Consider the following 18507-nt stretch of genomic DNA (forward strand, 5'->3'; position numbering starts at 1 on the left):
ATGTCTCTGCCTCTGTCTCTCACTCTGTGTCTTTCATGAATAAATAAATAAAATCTTTTAAAAAAGAAAAAAAAACAATGTCACTTTCCAGTGCTTTGCCCCCAAGGAAAATCCCAGCTAATTAATGCACCTGTGACAGATGTTTTAAAATTAGCAATTTAGTCACCCTTACAAATAATCCAGTCACTTCTCAAACTGTGGTGCCTTTGCCCTGCTTCTTGGAATGAGTGAGTTTACACAGGAGCCCCTCAAAAGGAGTATCTCAGATTCTCACAGTCCCCTGGGTCCCCTGGGTCCCCTGGATAAAAGCCCTATTAATTTCAAAAGCCAGACATTTTTCATGCCTCCTCGCTGGTGCAGGTCCCAAGGCTGAGGGGCCCAATGTGGGGGCATAAACCCTTCACTTTTCAAAGAGAGGTTCTGGTCCATGAGATCCCTCCCTGGTTTATGCTGCCATGTGTATGTTTTGGTTAGACTTCCTCTCCTATTCCTTTTTCTCCCTACCCTTCTCCTAGCCCTTTTATCCCTTGTTGTGGAGGAAGGTGTTCAGCTAGTTATCACATTTTTAAAGAGGGAATTAATCCATATGTAGTTGTAGATTTAGCATGTCCATAGGAGGAAGTATGTTCAGGGTCTTTGTGCTACCATCTTGGACCACCCTCTCCATTTCTAACATATCTTAAAGAACCTGAAGAATTTCTTCACCTTAAGCAATTTGAGTAAGTGTGATTTTGTGGGGTTTTGGTTGGGATTTTCTCAATGGCTTCAAGGACAATTTGACCTTCTCATTTATTGTCTTATAATAAAATGTATAGGCATTTCAAGAGATGAGAGACAGTCTGCCCACTCAGAAGCATCATACCACCCATCAGGAAGAGAGCCCAAATTGAGGATTCCAGAGGTTCCAAATAAGCAACAATATGGAAAAGAAGCCAGTGCTGTAGAGGTAATTTGGATCCAGGAAGAAGTGGAAGATAGCTATAATAAAAAAGTAAGTCTTGGGATGCCTGGGTGGTTCGGCGGTTGAGCATCTGCCTTTGGCTCAGGGCATGATCCTGGAGACCCGGGATCGAGTCCCACGGCGGGCTCCTTGCATGGAGCCTGCTTCTCCCTCTGCCTGTGTCTCTGCCTCTCTCTCTCTGTGTCTCTCATGAATAAATAAATAAAATCTTTTAAAAAAAAGTAAGTCTTAAATTATAACGTGCTCTTGCTTGTCTTTTTTTCAGAATTTTAGATGCTTAGAGTTCACTCAACTGCTTTCTTCCTTCAAGACAGAATCATTGTTAATGTTTACTAAAGTAAAGTGCATTGTCTCTTGCTTTTTAGAAAGATTGTTAAGTTTTTATCATCTCAATGGAAAAAGTAATTATCATAGTGGAAGGACTCAATGGTTTAACTTGAATTTTTTCTTGGGGTCTTACTCTTCAATTTACTGGCTATTTGATCTCAGTCACTTTTTATATCTCCATCTACCAGTTTCCTAATCTGTAAAACTGAGATAATAATATTACCTATAAGCATTTGATAATTGTTAGCTATTGACAGAAATATTGTTAAATAAATGTCCTGCATTTATCCTTTCTATCCTTTTACCTGATGACTTTCAAGTATAAAATGTCTGGCAGGTAAAATACAGTGACATCAATAGTGGGCATTGCCAATAGGCCTGGGATTGAATCAGGTGTTGAGAAAAATGAAAACATGGTCCTGACTCTAGATATCTTAAAATTTATTTATGTGCATAAAAATTTATAGTAGCAAAGTTATATTCAATTGTGAACATTTACTAAGCTCTATACTTTGTGCACTCTTTATGCATATTATTAATCAATAAAAAGAACAAAAAATAGACAATTGCTATGACAATCCTCTAATGTGGGATGATAAATATAGATATTTATAACCTCATTGAAATTAGAAATTGTAATTAATTTTAAGAATGACTACACTGATAATACAGTAGAAATCATCATAAATCACTACTAATCTGGCTACCTTTTTAAAATTGGACTTGGTTCCCAACCAGATGAAAACTTTTTGCTTACTCATAGGACAAATAAAAGAATTGGCTTGCTCTATGTCTTTACACTGTTTGAACATGGCCTCCTAGAAAGTTTCAAGGAAATAAGTCTTAACAGAACAGTTTATTTTTTATAATTATTATTTTATTACTTACTATCACAGTTTATTAATCTGTAACTTGCCAAAAGCAAGAGAGAGTTTTTCTTCTATTTTTAGCAGAGAAATAATGGGACAGATTGTCTGACCTTACTTATCATAAACCCATCCCTGAACCAGTCATTAAGCCTAAGGGAATGAAGCTCTCACTGCCTGGCTTGTAACATCATGCAGGATGAGAATATTGTGACTGACAGTCCTCAAGACAGCATGTTTTGAAAAGATTGTTTCATTGAAGGAGCCGAAGATAGGCAAACAACTCACATCTGTTTGCCTAATGTAGAAATTTAGACATTCTCCTGCTTGATCAAATTTTCTAAGTGGAGATAGGGGACTATTTTAAAGATAATTGCTGCAATCTGGGTAGGACCAATGAGGACAATTGTTATGGAGAAGAGATGTAATAAGGAGAGATCTGATGGATATAGTATCTATAGAAATGACTGACTCTTTGGATCCTGAGGGAGGAATCCAGGGTGGATCCCAGATATCCAGTATGGATGACTTTGATGAAGGTGATCATATACCTCTTAAAAAAAGGAGACAGGAAGATAAGTAAGTTGAGGTAGAAAGGAAATAATGAGTTCAGCTTGGGACATGTGGAGTTGTAGAAAATAATAATGAGTTGAAAACATAAGTAAAAACATACTGTAAAGGTTGAAAAAAATAGATTCTTTCAACAAATCCAAGATTTAAATAATTCAAAACATCTACAGAAGGAAAAGAAAAAATAAAAAGAAGAGTGGCTGAATTTGTTCTGGCAAAACCAGCTCATTGTATACTTTGCCTTATTTGGGTACCTAAAATAGCCTTGGCCTTCTATTAAGAATATCTTTTTTCCACTGCAGTTTGTTACTACTGGGAATACATCTCTGAAGAATATCATTTTTCTCATTTCAAAATAATTCATACCTTTTAGAGACCACTTGAAAAGACAAAATTAAACAATACATCATGTACAATAATAAATATTTTGACACAGTCTGTCATCTGTAAAATGTTTCCAGTTATTATAAATAACATGTCATCATAAAAATAGTCTAATAATACAGACGAAGAGTTAAGATCACTTAAATCTCGTTACCTTGAAATAGCCCCCGTTGGTGTTTTGTCTTTTGTTATGTATCTCATCTCTATACATACCCACAAATGCAAATTTACTTAGGTGGGATCATAATCACAAATGCTTTTTTATTTTTTTTATTTATTTTATTTTATTTATTTATTTATTTTTTACAAATTTTTTTTAAATCATGGACATCCATGTATTTTTAAAATATGTTTTAAGAATATGTTTCTTTCTTGTTTCCTTCCTTTTCTTTATTACTTTATTTTCTTTATTCTCTCTCCAAAACATCTTATATTAATGATGTGTGTGTATATTTAGTAAATTATGTATTATATAAATATATATACACATATTTTATATGTGTGTTTAATGGATATATACAAAGCTATTGAGGAATTGGTAATTGTTTTAAAATCATTTTTAAAAGGTAGGGTCATATTATATACACTTTTCTGGCTTTTCTCTCTTTTTCCCCATTGTGAAAATCCCACCAAATCTGTTGTTTTCGGTATCAGATTAGATTCTCTCATCTGCTTCAGAGTAACTTTCCTAAGAGTAGAGACAGCCTCATATTTGTTTTTTGCAAAACAGGGACATAAGCATGAATATACTGATATTATCAATAGCTGGAAGCTAGGCTATTGAGAATGAAAATATTTGGGCTGAGTAATTCATCACATCTCATTTATGCAAATCATGAAGTGATAACACTGCATGAAGTTGATAATACTGCATGAAGTTGATAATATTATTATGTCTTCCAGTTTCACACATGAAGAAAATGAGTTATATCGGCTTAAAATAACTTTTCTAAGAACAAAAAACCTGTGCATTACAAAGTACTGTAGGCCAGTCTCACAAATGCCAACAAAATACATTATTCCTTGTGTTTTGTGAAATAAATGGCAACCATAATAAAATCAGTATTCTCCGCTTAGATAAAAGAGTAATTGAAACTTGAGGACTCAACGCCATGTTCTTTGCCTGGAGCTTTTCATGCTCCTCCCACGGTCAGTTTTCGTCTTTAGAGGTCTTTTCAGTGAGTAGTAGACGTGAATTTTCACATTCCATTTATAGAGGAGAAGAATGAGACACAATAAGGTTATTTTATCAAATGACATGCAAGAAGTCAGCAAAGGAAAGCGACAAAGAAACCAGTTTTTTTGATCCTCAGGCTAGAATTCGGCCTCCCAACAAAACCTGAATTCTGGAAAACCCCAGTCAGCTTAAGTTTTGCTATAAAAGTAAATCTCAGAATTTGGTTAATTTATGGCTTCAAGGAGAAGAAAAGCAGGAAATGCGGTACTTCATTAAGTGCTGGTAAATAGCTGGGAATGAAGTCAGTCTGCATCTCTCCTGAGCTGAGGGGCTGCACACATGGCCTGCATCAAAATCTGCCAGAGAGTTTGTTGAAAGGCAGAGCGTGGGTCCACCCACTGAATCAGAATCTGGAGGATGGAGCCTGAAGGACTGTGGGATACATTTTTAATAAACATGTCAGATAACTTTTATACATACATACATTTGAGAACAATTATTATGTCCTCCAAGGGACTCTTTGGGAAATATTGGCCTAGTGGGAAAGGCAGCCACTTACTATAGGCTCTTGGGGAAGTTACTTAAATTCCCTGATTTTTGGTTTCCACATCTATAAAATGGGGATAATAGTACTTATTAATACATGAAGTTATCATAATAATTAAGAGTAAAATATGTAAAGATTCTGGAACTTAATGATTAACTATAAATGTCATCAAGACCAAATTAATCATTAGAAAGCTTGTGAGCTTTAGAAAACATGAATCTGATTAACTTGGTGTAAGTCTTTGTTTTTTTTTAAAGATTTTATTTATTCATGAGAGACCCATAGAGAGAGAGAGGCAGAGACACAGGCAGAGGGAGAAGCAGGCTCCATGCAGGGAGCCCAACCTGGGACTCGATTCCAGGACTCCAGGATTACACCCTGGGCTGAAGGCAGGCGCTAAAACCGCTGAGCTACTCAGGGAACCCCTGGTGTTACTCTCAGTTTGGAAAAAGTCTTGAGGGGGCAGCCCGGGTGGCTTGGCGCTTTAGCACCACCTTCAGCCCAGGGTGTGATCCTGGAGTCCTGGAATCGAGTCCCACGTCTGGCTCCCTGCGTGGAGCCTGCTTCTCCCTCTGCCTATGTCTCTGCCTCTCTCTCTGTCTCTCATGAATAAATAAATAAAATCTTAAAAACAAAACAAAAAAAAGTCTTGAGGAAAGGAAGCTAGGAATCCAGTGATACACAGTGGCTAAACTCAAACGAACGTCAAGATTTTAAAACTCTTGTGAAGCACCATCACTTCCTCAAGGCATTCTTTAGGAGCAGGTAACATTAATGGGAAAGCAGACCCAGGCAAAGGCATAAAAAACAGAGGAGGGCAGTTGTGAGATCTATTCAGATAGGGTAGTGCTGTATAGGTAATGGTGGTGAAACCATGTTGACTCAGGTGCCAGATGATGAACCAATGATACCAAGACAAACTGAAAAATAGCAATATAAATACAGACCTTAGGGGAAAGATTAGGATGTGCCAAATTAGAGAAAAAAATGAAAAATAACCACCACCACAATAAAAAAACAACCCAGAATCTTGGTGAATTATAACTTTGTAAATGCATATGCTGGAAAAAGTTCATACCTTTTCTCAAAAAGGGAAGCAATTAAAAAATGAAATTTAGAACCAATTCTAATAAGCACTATAAGAAATTTTATTAAGGGTGCTTAGATGTGACCAGAACTAAGTTACAATCTCCCATAGCCTTAGAGATCTCAACAGTAGAAAGAATAACTGTCTTTTGAGTCCTGTTTCAGTGGGAAACTGTCCCCATCTCATCCCCATTTTAGAATAACACAATAAGGGATCCCTGGGTGGCGCCAGCGGTTTGGCGCCTGCCTTTGGCCCAGGGCGCGATCCTGGAGACCCGGGATCGAATCCCATGTCGGGCTCCCGGTGCATGGAGCCTGCTTCTCCCTCTGCCTGTGTCTCTGCCTCTCTCTCTCTATCTCTCTGTGACTATCGTAAATAAATAAAAAAAAAATTAAAAAAAAAAAAAGAATAACACAATAAGATGCTGACTTTAGTCTTATTTAGTCTAAATCCATTCTGAATTAAGAATATTAGTAAAATAAGGTAGCCTGGGTGGCTCAGTGGTTCAGCGCCACCTTCAGCCCAGGGGGTGATCCTGGAGACTCGGAATTGAGTCCCACATCAGGCTCCCTGCATGGAGCCTGCTTCTCCCTCTGCCTGTGTCTGTGCCTCTCTCTCTCTCTCTCTCTCTGTGTGTGTGTGTCTCTCATGAATAAGTAAATACAATCTTTAAAAAAATATATCAATAAAATATCATTTCCATTAATAGGTTTCCTATGTTGTGCCTCTTGTTTTTTATACAAAACCAAATTAGTCAAAGAGAAGGAGGAAAATGTTAATTACCATTTATTTGGTTCTTAGCCAAAGCTAATTATTTTTTTCCTGTTGAGTTGTATGAGTTATGTATCTTCAATATTAACCCCTTATTGGATATATGATTTACAAACATCTTCTCATTCAATAGGTTGCATTTTTGTTTTGTTGATGGCTTTCTTCACTGTGCAGAAGCTTTTTAATTTGATGTAGCGTCACATGTTTATTTTTACTTTTGCGTCTTTGCTAAATACAATTATATGCTCATTTTACTTATAAGGAAATTGAGGAGTAGGCTTAAAATCATTGAACTTGTCAGGGTCAGAGGAGGGGTTGAATCTCTGCCACAGTCTTTGTACTAATTACCATATATAGAGAAGAGGGGCCACTCATGTTGTTAGATGAAAAGAATTTAGAAGTTCTTTATTATATCAGTGGCTGGAGAAACCCTGATTGTGTTAGATTCTAAGTCCAGTCCTGTATTTGTCCTGCTTTCTATTCCTGGAAGCATCCCCTCAGAGACCCAAAGGGTGACATTATAACAATGAAATGAGCCATCTGTCACTGAATATTTTGGCTACAAAGCTTTATTTTGGATCCAGTAGGCAGGAAAAAGACCGGACAGGGATTCTGCAGGGTGAAGTCCAGGGCAAAGGTCTGGTAATGACATTGCTGTTGAATGAAAACCCTTCTCTCCTACTCCTGAGGGCTTCCACCATGCCTGCTACTCAAGTTGATTATGATGATCTGGGAAATATTATCAGAAACTGATTCCCTCAATCGCCATACTGCTTCACTTTTGTTATCTGGAATCAGGGACGACTTATCTAATGATGTGGAGGGAAAAGAAATAAAACATTTTAAATGATGTTAACAACAATTTTTAACCTGTGGCCAAGAATACTTAGAATATTTTTTATTTTTAGAAAATAATAAGATTATGCTTACATTTAGATTCTCAAATTTTACTTTTTAAAAAAAAAAGATTTTATTTATTTATTCATGAGAGACACACACAGAGATAGAGAGGCAGAGACACAGGCAGGGGGAGAAGCAGGCTCCATGCGGGGAGCCCGATGTGGGACTCGATCCCAGATCTCCAAGATCACACTCTGGGCTGAAGGCAGCACCAAACTGCTGAGCCACCTGGGCTGCTCTCAAAATTTATTTTCAAAGCAAAGTTTTCTGCTTTGATAAAGTTTACTCATAAAAAAAGTGAAATTTCACAAGGCTTGCCATTTTAGCTTAGGAAACTGTGATAGGTCAACACTGTTTTAAAATGAATGCAGTGACTAAGGAAAAACACTTTATTTTACCTGCATGAATTTTTCAATAAATCAAAATCAAGATAAAATATACATGTTTAATATTCAGAAAAAAAAAAAAAGATTTCTGACATTGGTCTCTGAATTTGTAGGGACCAGGGAATGTACTTACAAGAAAATTAGTTAGGAACAACTTTTTCCAGTTAAATAGGAAAGGGCATCTCAAAATTCTTAACTTCTATTAACTTCTCAACTTCCAACAATGTGGTTGGCAATTTACCATTTATAAACCTGGGCTCATCTTAACTTTTTTGGTTTTGGCTTTGGCATCTGGGTGATATATAGGCATTAAATTGGGGATGTCTAACCAGAACATCTCAGCATCACGAACATCATCATCACTGGGCATATAGGTCGCAAAGCATTTTAACACTTGCTGGTACCTTGCCGACCTGCAAGTGTGCCTAATCCAAGAGAGAAGATTGATCTAAATGTAAAGGAGTCACAGGTCATTTTAAATAAGCAATTGAGTAAAATAAATAGTAGATGATAAATTTTTATCATGCGTAAATGGAAGAACAAGTACATAAGAACGGATGGCAAACAACAGGAATTAAAGAGTTACAAGTTTAGCTAGGGAAGAACCAGTTATTCTTTGAGGATAGGGCAGATTTCCTTGGTAGGTGATGCAATGCTCAGAGAAGTCAATCACAGGGGCCCTTTGGCTTAGCAGAGAGACGTGGCTTCTGGGAGGTTGCTTACATAATGTCCAGAAGCAATGCAGACCTGGTTGGGAAGAGCTACTGCAGTTAGCTCCAGTGGAGCCTGATGGGTGATAGAAGGCAGTAAACAGGAATGGGCGCTAAGGACTCAGGAACTGGGGGGAGCAGGTCAGGGGATGGAGTGCAATATGAGTCAAGGCTAATGTAAAGACATCAGCTAGGAATGAAGGAACAGATATCAAGGGGTTGCTGAATTAAAGATGTAGGGGTCAGCAGGACAGCTATCATTTCTTATTTTTTGTAAGGCAAGGTCGGAGAGTTTAGTGTCTTCTAAAACCATGTATTAAGGAAAATTAATTGCTAAAGTAATGTTGCAACTCTCTTCAAAGGACTCTTTACCATTTCAGTCTAACTTTGAAACTTCCATGTCCAGAAATTTAATCATGATTCTCAGTGTTATTTCTAACAGCTTCTGCCTATTCTTACAATGTCTTGATCTTTTGAGGATACAAGTCTGACAATATTTGTATTAGTTCTGCTTGCTAGATGTAGTAGGCAGAATTCTAAACTGGTTCCTCAAGAGTCATTGAAAAGTGGTATATTATATGGCAGTTAACTTTTATTTTTTATTATTTAAAAAAAATTATTTATTTATTCTTGAGAGACACAGTGAGAGAAGCAGAGACATAGGCAGAGGGAGAAGCAGGCTACATGCAGGGAGCCCGATGTGGGGCTCGATCCTGAGACTCCAGGATCACGCCCTGAGCCAAAGGCAGATGCTCAACCCCTGAGCCACCCAGGTACCCCCAGAGTTAACTTTTAAAAGAGTTTATCCGTGTACATCTTTTCTTTTGTAAGCTTTTATTTATTTATTTGAGAGAGAGAAAGAGAAAGAGATCACGAGCAGAGGAGAAGGGCAGAGGAAGAAATAGACTCTCCAGTGATCAGGGATCCCCATGTGGGACTCATCCCAGGACCTTAGGATCATGGCCTGAGCCAAAGGCAGACACCTAACAGGCTGAGCCACCCAAGTGCCCTAACTAGGTACATCTGATCTAATCACATAAGCCCTTAAAAGCAGCAAGCTTTCTCCTCCTAGTGGCTGAAGAGAAGAGAAAGAGATTCAAGACCCAAGAAACATTTCGTGTGCTATTGTTGGCTCAAAGAACTTGAGAAACTGAGAGCAGTCTTGGGCTGACAGCCATCAAGGAGATGGAGGCTCCTGTCCTACAGTAGCAAGGATCTGTGTTCTGCCAACAAGCTGAATGCACTTGAGACTAGATTCTTCTCCAGAGCATCTAGATGAGAGTTCAGCCCAGCTGACACTCTGACTTTGGCCTTGTAGGATGCAGCCAAAACCACCAGACTTTTAGACATATGGAACTGTGAGATAATAAATGGGCACTGTTTTAAGTTGCTAGTTTGTGGCCTTTTGTCACATAGCAATAGATAAATGTTGTTTCTTATGTCTAGGCAAATGGGACTCCTGCCTGAGTGATGTAATAGATAAACCTCATCTAAGCATTCATTCTAAATTTCCATGATCCTGTGGCTTCATATTATATCACTTTTGTTCATTAGCATACCTTCTATTTTATTGGGCACAGAAATATGATGAGGCCTCGGTGTTTTCTTCTCTGACAGCCTAGACTGAATGATGCTACACTTAATTGTGTATCAGCTGGTGCAGGATTTAGCTCCATGAATGCAGAAGTCAGGTTCACCAGATGCCCTGTGCAGGGAAATCACCCCTGACAAGTTGAGATTTGCCTGTCACTCACTCCTTGAAATTCTTCTCATTTATGAAAGAATATGTAAAACAACTATACATCACAGGATGTTAAAATTGGGGTGTTGCAGAAGGAAAAAAAGCCCTTCACTCTAACATCAGGCAGATTTTTAAAAGGTTCCTGGGGGAATGCTGCATTAGCTGTTAATGCACGCGGACATTTGGAAAATATGTACTGCTTACATATTCATGAGGGAGCTTCTATTTGCATACATCTCAGTGTTAAGGAGAGTCAGAGCAAACTAAATCTGCAAGATTGTCCCACCTTCCCTTTAGAAATGGGACTATGGAGCCCCGGCCTGGGAACAGGGGCGCGGCGGCGGGACCGCGGGGCCGGCGCTACCATGCGGGTCACCCGCAAGAGTTTCCGCCGGCGCCGGGGGAGTCGGAGGAAGATGAGCAGGACTCAGAGGAGGTTCGATTAAAACTGGAAGAGACTCGCGAGGTGCAAAACTTGAGGAAGAGGCCCAATGGGGTGAGTGCTGTGGCCCTGCTGGTAGGAGAGAAGGTACAAGAAGAGACCACCCTCGTGGATGATCCCTTTCAGATGAAGGCAGGTGGTACGGTGGACATGAAGAAACTGAAGGAAAGAGGCAGAGATAAGATCAGTGAAGAGGAAGACCTCCACCTGGGGACGTCATTTTCCGCAGAAACCAACAGAAGGGATGAGGATGCCGACATGATGAAGTCCATTGAGACAGAGCTGAAAAAGAGGAAAGGGATTGGTGGAACATGAAGAACAGAAAGTCAAGCCGAAGACTGCAGAGGACCGTCTCTACGAACTTCCAGAAAACATCCGTGTTTCCTCAGCAAAGAAGACCGAAGAGATGCTTTCCAACCAGATGCTGAGCGGCATCCCCGAGGTGGACCTGGGCAGCGATGCTAGAATAAAAAATATCGTTTCCACGGAGGATGCCAAGGCTCGTCTGCTGGCAGAGCAGCAGAACAAGAAGAAAGACAGTGAGACATCTTTTGTGCCCACCAACGTGGCCGTGAATTATGTGCAGCACAACCGATTTTATCATGAGGAGCTCAATGCCCCCGTACGGAGAAACGAAGATGAGCCCAAAGCCCGACCCTTGAGAGTGGGTGACACCGAGAAGCCAGAGCCTGAGCGGCCCCCTCCTAACCGCAAGCGTCCTGCTAATGAGAAGGCCACTGACGACTATCACCATGAGAAGTTCAAGAAGATGACCAGACGGTACTAAGGGTGGGAGAAGGGAGAAGTTGCAGACTGGGATGTAAATAGTGCTGTCCCTCCCATACTCCCTTGATGAAATGCTTCTTGAACATAAGTTTGCTTCTGTTCTATTTGCTAGCAGACCATTCCAAAAACAGACTCTTAGTCCTGCTGCTTACCTGCCGGATTTTTCAGGCACTGCATTTATAACCTTTTGAAACAATGTGTAGTTTCCCTATTTGGGAGCAAAATCTATTCTTGTGAGCGTTATTAAATCTTGTTTGTAAATATGTTGACTTTCTCTTAATATTGGCCCTGAGTCTGGAGGAAACAGCTGTTCAGAGTGAGATAAACTCTTTAGGTTGTGCTGCTAATTATTATATATGCAATCGTGTCTTCTACTTTCAAATACCTGGAGTTCAGAGATAAACTGTTTATGATGGATCCACCTGACAGCAGGAAAATCTAGGATGGGATCAAAGGGACACTGATATTTTTTGACTTTTACAGTCACCTGTTTTCACTAAGAAAGAGAAACAGTTTCTATCATTTTTAGGACTTAAGTATTAAATATGAAATGAATAAAAAAAAATAGAAATGGGACTATGAAGGACCTCCTGGTCAAACCTTTTAAAAACTTGACGTAGAGCAGAAAAAATTTCTAGGATCCTGCCTTATGTTTTATTTTCTTTCTTTTCTAGTCATATGTGTGAAAAGAGGCAAAAGCCCAAGCGAAATCTTTAACTTCAGGCCTTATAGACTAATAAGTTGTTGTTACACTTAACTCTGCTTCTAAGGGCCCAACCCCCGTCTACTGGGTGAATCAAGTCGAAGCAATTCAGTCCCTGGCTTTTTCTTATTAGAGAATGAGAATTTTCTCATCTCTAAAATACTTACCTCATAGGGTTGTCACAAGAATTTAGTGGGAAGTATATGGAAAGACTTTAGCATTGTACCCAGCATTATAAGGGCTCAGGAAGCAGCTTATTGATGTTATTTTAACTTTCCATTTCTCTGGAGAAGAGACAGGGTTGTGTGCCTAGAACTTGCTAGTTATTTCTTAATATGGCTTTTTCACTATAAAATTTGGATCTTATAGTTTGTTAGCATTGGCTGAGCAGTGCAAGAGTTGTAGGACCCGGTGAAGTTGGAGGATTGTTAACTTAGTTAATATGTGCCATGCACTTTTATGCACTATTTTAAGGCAGTGTTTAGAAATGATCCTGATAAACTTGGACAATCTGCATATATAACTACATATTTAGAAATATATAATAAAATATATTCCTAGAGAATAAGATTGTTTGTTTGTTTGTTTTCTCTCTAAATATTCCTGTGAAGAGCAATTTACTTCCAAGGAGTTACTGACACATTCAACTGGGGAAGGACAGATTAATTCTTGTATACTACCAGGAAATCAAATTAGAGATTATAATTCTATAATGCAATGAGTTGTTAATACTCTAAATTTTTTATCAAGGCAGGTAAATTAAGAAATCAGTTATAAATCTTTTATGTGTTTTGTACATAAGAATATAATTGAGAATGGAGTGATGTTGTATTTTTGATACTTAAAAAGAAGGTAGAACCATGCAGTGGTTTTCCTAGATAGTTCCATTTCTCCCTTGCTCATTCATGACATAAATCTTGAGAAAAGAAACATGTTTTGAAGTTCACTTTCATTAACAGATGTATATCTGTGGCCAAGGAAAAATAAATTTCGTGCCTGTAAATTCAGAGTTGGAAAAAAATTCTGGAGTCATAACCATGTAGAAGCTCATTTATAACAGCTCCATAATTTCAGAGTTTTGAAGTCACTTCCATACAAATATATCCCTCATTCGTTTTCCTTCCTCCATCCACATTTGGAAACAGGCAGAATTTTGGTAATAAAACCTTTAAGGGCAGTGCTATTGTAACCATTGTAGGGAAAAGAAGTCTCAGGGACCTCTTGGAGAATGTGTGTTAGGGAAGGGACAATCTTATCCCTTCTCCTTGGTGATAACTGTTAGAAATTATAGATTTCTAGAATTATGTGTTCAAGACCTTGTGATTTTTTTCCTTTCACCAACTACTCAGCTATTGCTTTTCCTCCAATAGATACCACCTCAGTTGCTACACAAGTATCTGTTTTCTATGGTCCCCAAAACACAGGAGCCTTGGGCAGTTGCCTTGCCTTAATGCATATATTTTGGTTTCTGTAAAAATGATAGTTCTATACATTTAACTCTGGTGCCACTTAGAATGATGTTGCTAAAGCTTTGCCATTGGACTTCTGCCTTGAGGTGGTGGGATTTGGATAAAATGCACATCCAATGAAATAAAAAGAAATCTATCACCTGAGGAAAAGCATACATCTTTTATATAAACATGGAAGTAACCACAACTCAAGGGAATCCAGCATGCTCTTTCCCTCAGGGTTGAGGGAGGATGGGGAGTAATTCAAGAATATTCTGCTTGGTATAAAATGCATATACAGAGAAGGCTGTTTCTGGCAGATGTGAACTAGGGTATATGCACAGGTCCTTGGGAAAATGATAGGATGACCTTAGCTGTCAGTTTCTGCTCCTAGGTCTTAACCCTCACTGAGTTTGTTGTATATTTTTATTTTATGAGAGTACCTGAGTTAATAAGTTTTGGTCTGTATCTTGTATCTGTACCATATACCAGGTACTATTCTGAGACTAAGGAGAAACAGTGAACTGCCTGACTAGTGTCAATATCAGCAGGAAGGTTGAACATCAGCAAGGCAAGAGCAGGAGTCCAGAACTCTCTCTCAAATGTACCTAAAGTCAGGAAGTTGCCTAGTGACTTATCTAGATCATTCCATGCATAATGGGATAGAAATGTTGTTCCTTATGTATTATTGAGGGATTAAGGGCACCAAATACCTCACATCCTACATTTTGAGTGCTGCCAGGGTATAGTGAGAGGTGCTGGTGCTGAGAACCAGCTCTATAACCAACCACCTTCCCTGCTTCCCCATCCTAGATAAGGTCCCCAAGTAAACTGTGTGTGTGTGTGTGTGTGTGTGTGTGTCTGTGTGAGTGGAGGGAAAATGCTGCCTTTAGAAAGGTTCTGTCTTTGTGGAAAGAAGCTGTTCTTTCCATATATATGCATTATCACCTCCCAAGACCAAGGAAAGGAGATCTCAAGATTGCCAAGACAGTTTGTGGGGATGGGGCAGGTGGGGTGGAGAGGGTGGGCGTGAATAGATGGGGGATGGCAGGAGACAGGGTGCCTGAACTCTTCTGCTGTCCTCACCTTCACAGAGTGAGAAACTAAGGATCTCTTCATTAAAATTTGAGACCCATTGGGCCTGCTGAGTGCTAGTTGCTCCTGGGACAAGTAGAGAAAGATTTGCAAAGAAACAGCCTGGAAGAGCAAGTTGCACAGACACAGTGGTACTTCCTCCATTTAGGCTGAAAAGAGCATGAAAGTTGAGAGGGATGGGGCTAAGCTATTTTCTGGAAGAGGAATTCTTTGAAGCAAGAGACTGTGGGGCTGATGGCCAGGGGTGGGAACTAAGAGTGGGTGGGTAGTCTGTCCAGAGCCCCCCTTCCAAATCTGGAAACCTTGCAATGGAGGCTGTCCTGCAAAGAACTGCATGTTTTCCAGACCAGTGTTTGGCCCCAGGCACACAGACAGCAACAAAGCCAGTTGCTCTTGGTTAGAGAAACAGAATTGACAACAGTGAGAACTGCAGCCTTCCTTGCTCTGTCAAGTAAGGAGGCATTGGTCCCATTTCTTCATTTCTCAGTTCTCTAACACTGGAGGAGCCAACACCTAGAAGAGGAAGGGATGAGGCCTGCTAGGGGAAAGGGGAGGGGGAGAATTGGTAGAAATATGTGGAGGCAGTTATTTACTGAAAGAAACAAGATGTTTTTGTTTATACAGAACAAATTGAGGCTCCTCAATAAACTGGGGCAGATATAACTGGGCAGACTAAAGATGGGGAAAAACAAAAGTGCACCAGCTAAGCTGGGTGCTACCAAGAAGGGAGAGAGACAAGGAAAAACAAGAAAAGGAAATAGGTGGAGGGAGGAAGGCAGGGAGTAGAGCCCTTTATCTGCTTCTACCAAGTAGAAGGTTGTGGAAGCTTCCATAATGGGCCTGAGGAGCTACCCTCAATGGAGCCTGAGTCCACAGGGTAATTCTTAAATCTGTTGTCCTTCATCAATAATAAGTAAAACCAATGGCAGCTCCCTTTCATAATTGTCATTTAAGCATATGTATCCTTCTCTAGATTGAACGTGCATAGTTCTTTTCACCATTGAAATCTTATTCCCTTTCTCTTTCTAAAATGTGTTAGATTTAAAAATACATACATATATATATGTATACATTTATATATATACAAATAGAAATCATTTTCTGAGTCTTTCATTTCCCTTCATGCACATAAGTAATGATTTGATTTCATGGCTTGAACATGAGAAGCAGAAGCTAAATCAATATTGCTGAACACATTTGCAAAAGAAAAGAATTTTGTTTAAGTTTGTTTTTTGTTTGTTTATTCATGAGAGACACAAAGAGAGAGAGGCAGCGACATAGGCAGAGGGAGAAGCAGGCTCCGCACAGGGAGCCTGATGTGGGACTAGATCCCCAGACTCCAGGGCCATGCCCTGAGTTGAAGGCAGACGCTCAACTGCTGAGCCACCCAGGTGTCCCAGAGAAGAATTTTTAAGCGAATTTCCCAACATACACAAGTAGATGAACTGTCAGGATAGATTATTTCACCCATTTCTAGAAAACAAAATAAGTATGGATTCTTTCCACTAAAACAGAGTTTATTTCTTGCCATTCTTTACATTGTTTATGCCAAAAAAAAGTAAGGCAATATCTACAGTTATTTAAACAAAGAGTAGCCATTTAGATTTTTTTTTTAAAGATTTGATTGATTGATTTAGAAAGAGCACACATGTGTGTGCATGTGCAGAGGGCAGAGCAGGGGATGGAGAAACTCCCTAGTGGACCTGGAGCTGAGCAGGAGCCCATAGCGGGCTTTCTCACAGCCCTGAGATCATGACCTAAGCAGAAACCAAAAGCCAGAGGCTCAATCAGCTGAGCCACCCAGAGGCCCTAGATTGCTGTTTGATAAAACACACATATACGCGCACTTTCTCTTTTCTTGATCAAGGAAATGTTATTTGCCGCTACACTTCCAACCTGGCTAAATGTAATCATCAAGTTGCCAAAACAAGTTAAAATTGAGAATTTTATTGGAACAGTCACTGTAGATGGCTGCCACAGAGTTTGAGGGCCACAGATACATCATCTGTAATGCTGGGAGGAACTTTCTGGAAGAATATAAATTTTACTTCCACGTGATTTCGATTTTATGGGAGACCATAACTTCTGGAATTCCTAATAAAGAGGGAAAAGAGGGTTGTTTTTAGTAGATGCTTTTAGAAGAAATGATTCAATGTGTTCTGCCAATGAACTCTTAAAGACTGTGCAGGTGCCTCATAAATACCCAGGCTTAGCCTATGTTAGAAACACATTTACTGCTTTGATACTATAAATAGAGACATTTACTATCTGGTATGACTCCATAGTAGAACTTACACCAGGTACACTTAGATCATAGGATCTAAAAAAAGCTAACTTTTTCATATGCTTGAAAAAATAAAGCAATGAGATATACTCTTGGCTGTGGATTAATGACTATTCATAGAAATTAGAGGGTTTCCTTTTTTCCTTTTACCACTCTTTTTAAATATGATAAAAGTCAATATTCAGATGTGTATATTTGAGCATATGTGCTGATAAAGTTAGAGCAACACTTGTATATATTTGAATAAATACATAATTTTTTTCAAAGATCACAGTGCTTTAAAAGTAACATCTAGATTGTTTTCACAAACTTTTTTTTCACACATCAATGAAGGCACTTTGTTAAATAACAATTATAATGAACACTTGCAGAGAGTAAATTTTTCAGAAGGATTTTTTCCCCTCTTCTTTCTTTTGGATATTGTGGAAGGGTATTATTTGCCCCTGTCCAATCCACCTCTGTAGATGCTGGACTTCCCAGGCTAATAGTAAGGATCTGTGAAAGTAGCCTCAGCTCGAAATGCCAAACTTCTTTGCTCCTGTGCCCAGTAAATGAATTTTCCTAAAAACTATATCCCCTTTCAGTCATTTTTAAGTTGACATCTAAAATTTATTTTAATTGTAAGTTTCAGTAAATTCATTTTTTTTGTTACTAAGAAGTAGAAAATATTGAATATCTTGTAAAATGAAATGAGAATTCATGTAATTGGCTAAATATTTTACAATATGATTTGACTATATGTATCTTAATTACCTTACTGGATAAAGCACCCTAAATAGCAAAGAAGGCATGTAAAATTTATAGCTACGGGGTCTTTCAAAGTCTTAAATTTTTAGGTAGTCCTGTAAAGCACTCCAGTTACAACAAAAAGAATCAGAGTTATTAATCTGTATTTCCTTAATTGTTTTGAATTCAGGAAAATTTCAAAAGAGGTCAAAATATTTTCCTTTTTAATGTAAACTTCATCTTAACAACTATGTTTATATATATTTATATTCACATATATTTATATATTGTGTATTATTAAATATATAAAATATTATGTTCTAAAATATTGTAATAAAATAAAAATATATTTATTTATCTATATGTAGATACATATAAAACAGGGGTGAACAGAAGATTCTGTGTATTCAAGATGTTTTGATTGATAATGGAAGGAGTCTTCTTCCAAATAAGTCTTTCCCTATATGACTTTGTTTGGGGCCTTGGAGACTTTTACCCAGAGAAAAAAGTTTCTTGGAGACCCAGAGAAATGCCCAGTAGTGAGATTTGGGGTGTGTGTGTGTGTGTGAGTGTGTGTGTGTGTGTGTGTGTGTGTG

General features: G+C 38.6%; 1 protein-coding gene and 1 pseudogene across 1 annotated transcript in view; both read left to right on the forward strand.

Moving 5' to 3' along the window:
* LMNTD1 (lamin tail domain containing 1) overlaps positions 1–18507 on the forward strand; it is a 449003-nt gene that overhangs the window by 105067 nt on the left and 325429 nt on the right. The window lies entirely within an intron of this gene.
* On the forward strand, positions 867–11918 carry LOC112917207 (splicing factor C9orf78 pseudogene; annotated as a pseudogene).

Source organism: Vulpes vulpes, chromosome 8, assembly GCF_048418805.1.
Source record: "Vulpes vulpes isolate BD-2025 chromosome 8, VulVul3, whole genome shotgun sequence".
Classification (NCBI taxonomy): domain Eukaryota; kingdom Metazoa; phylum Chordata; class Mammalia; order Carnivora; family Canidae; genus Vulpes; species Vulpes vulpes.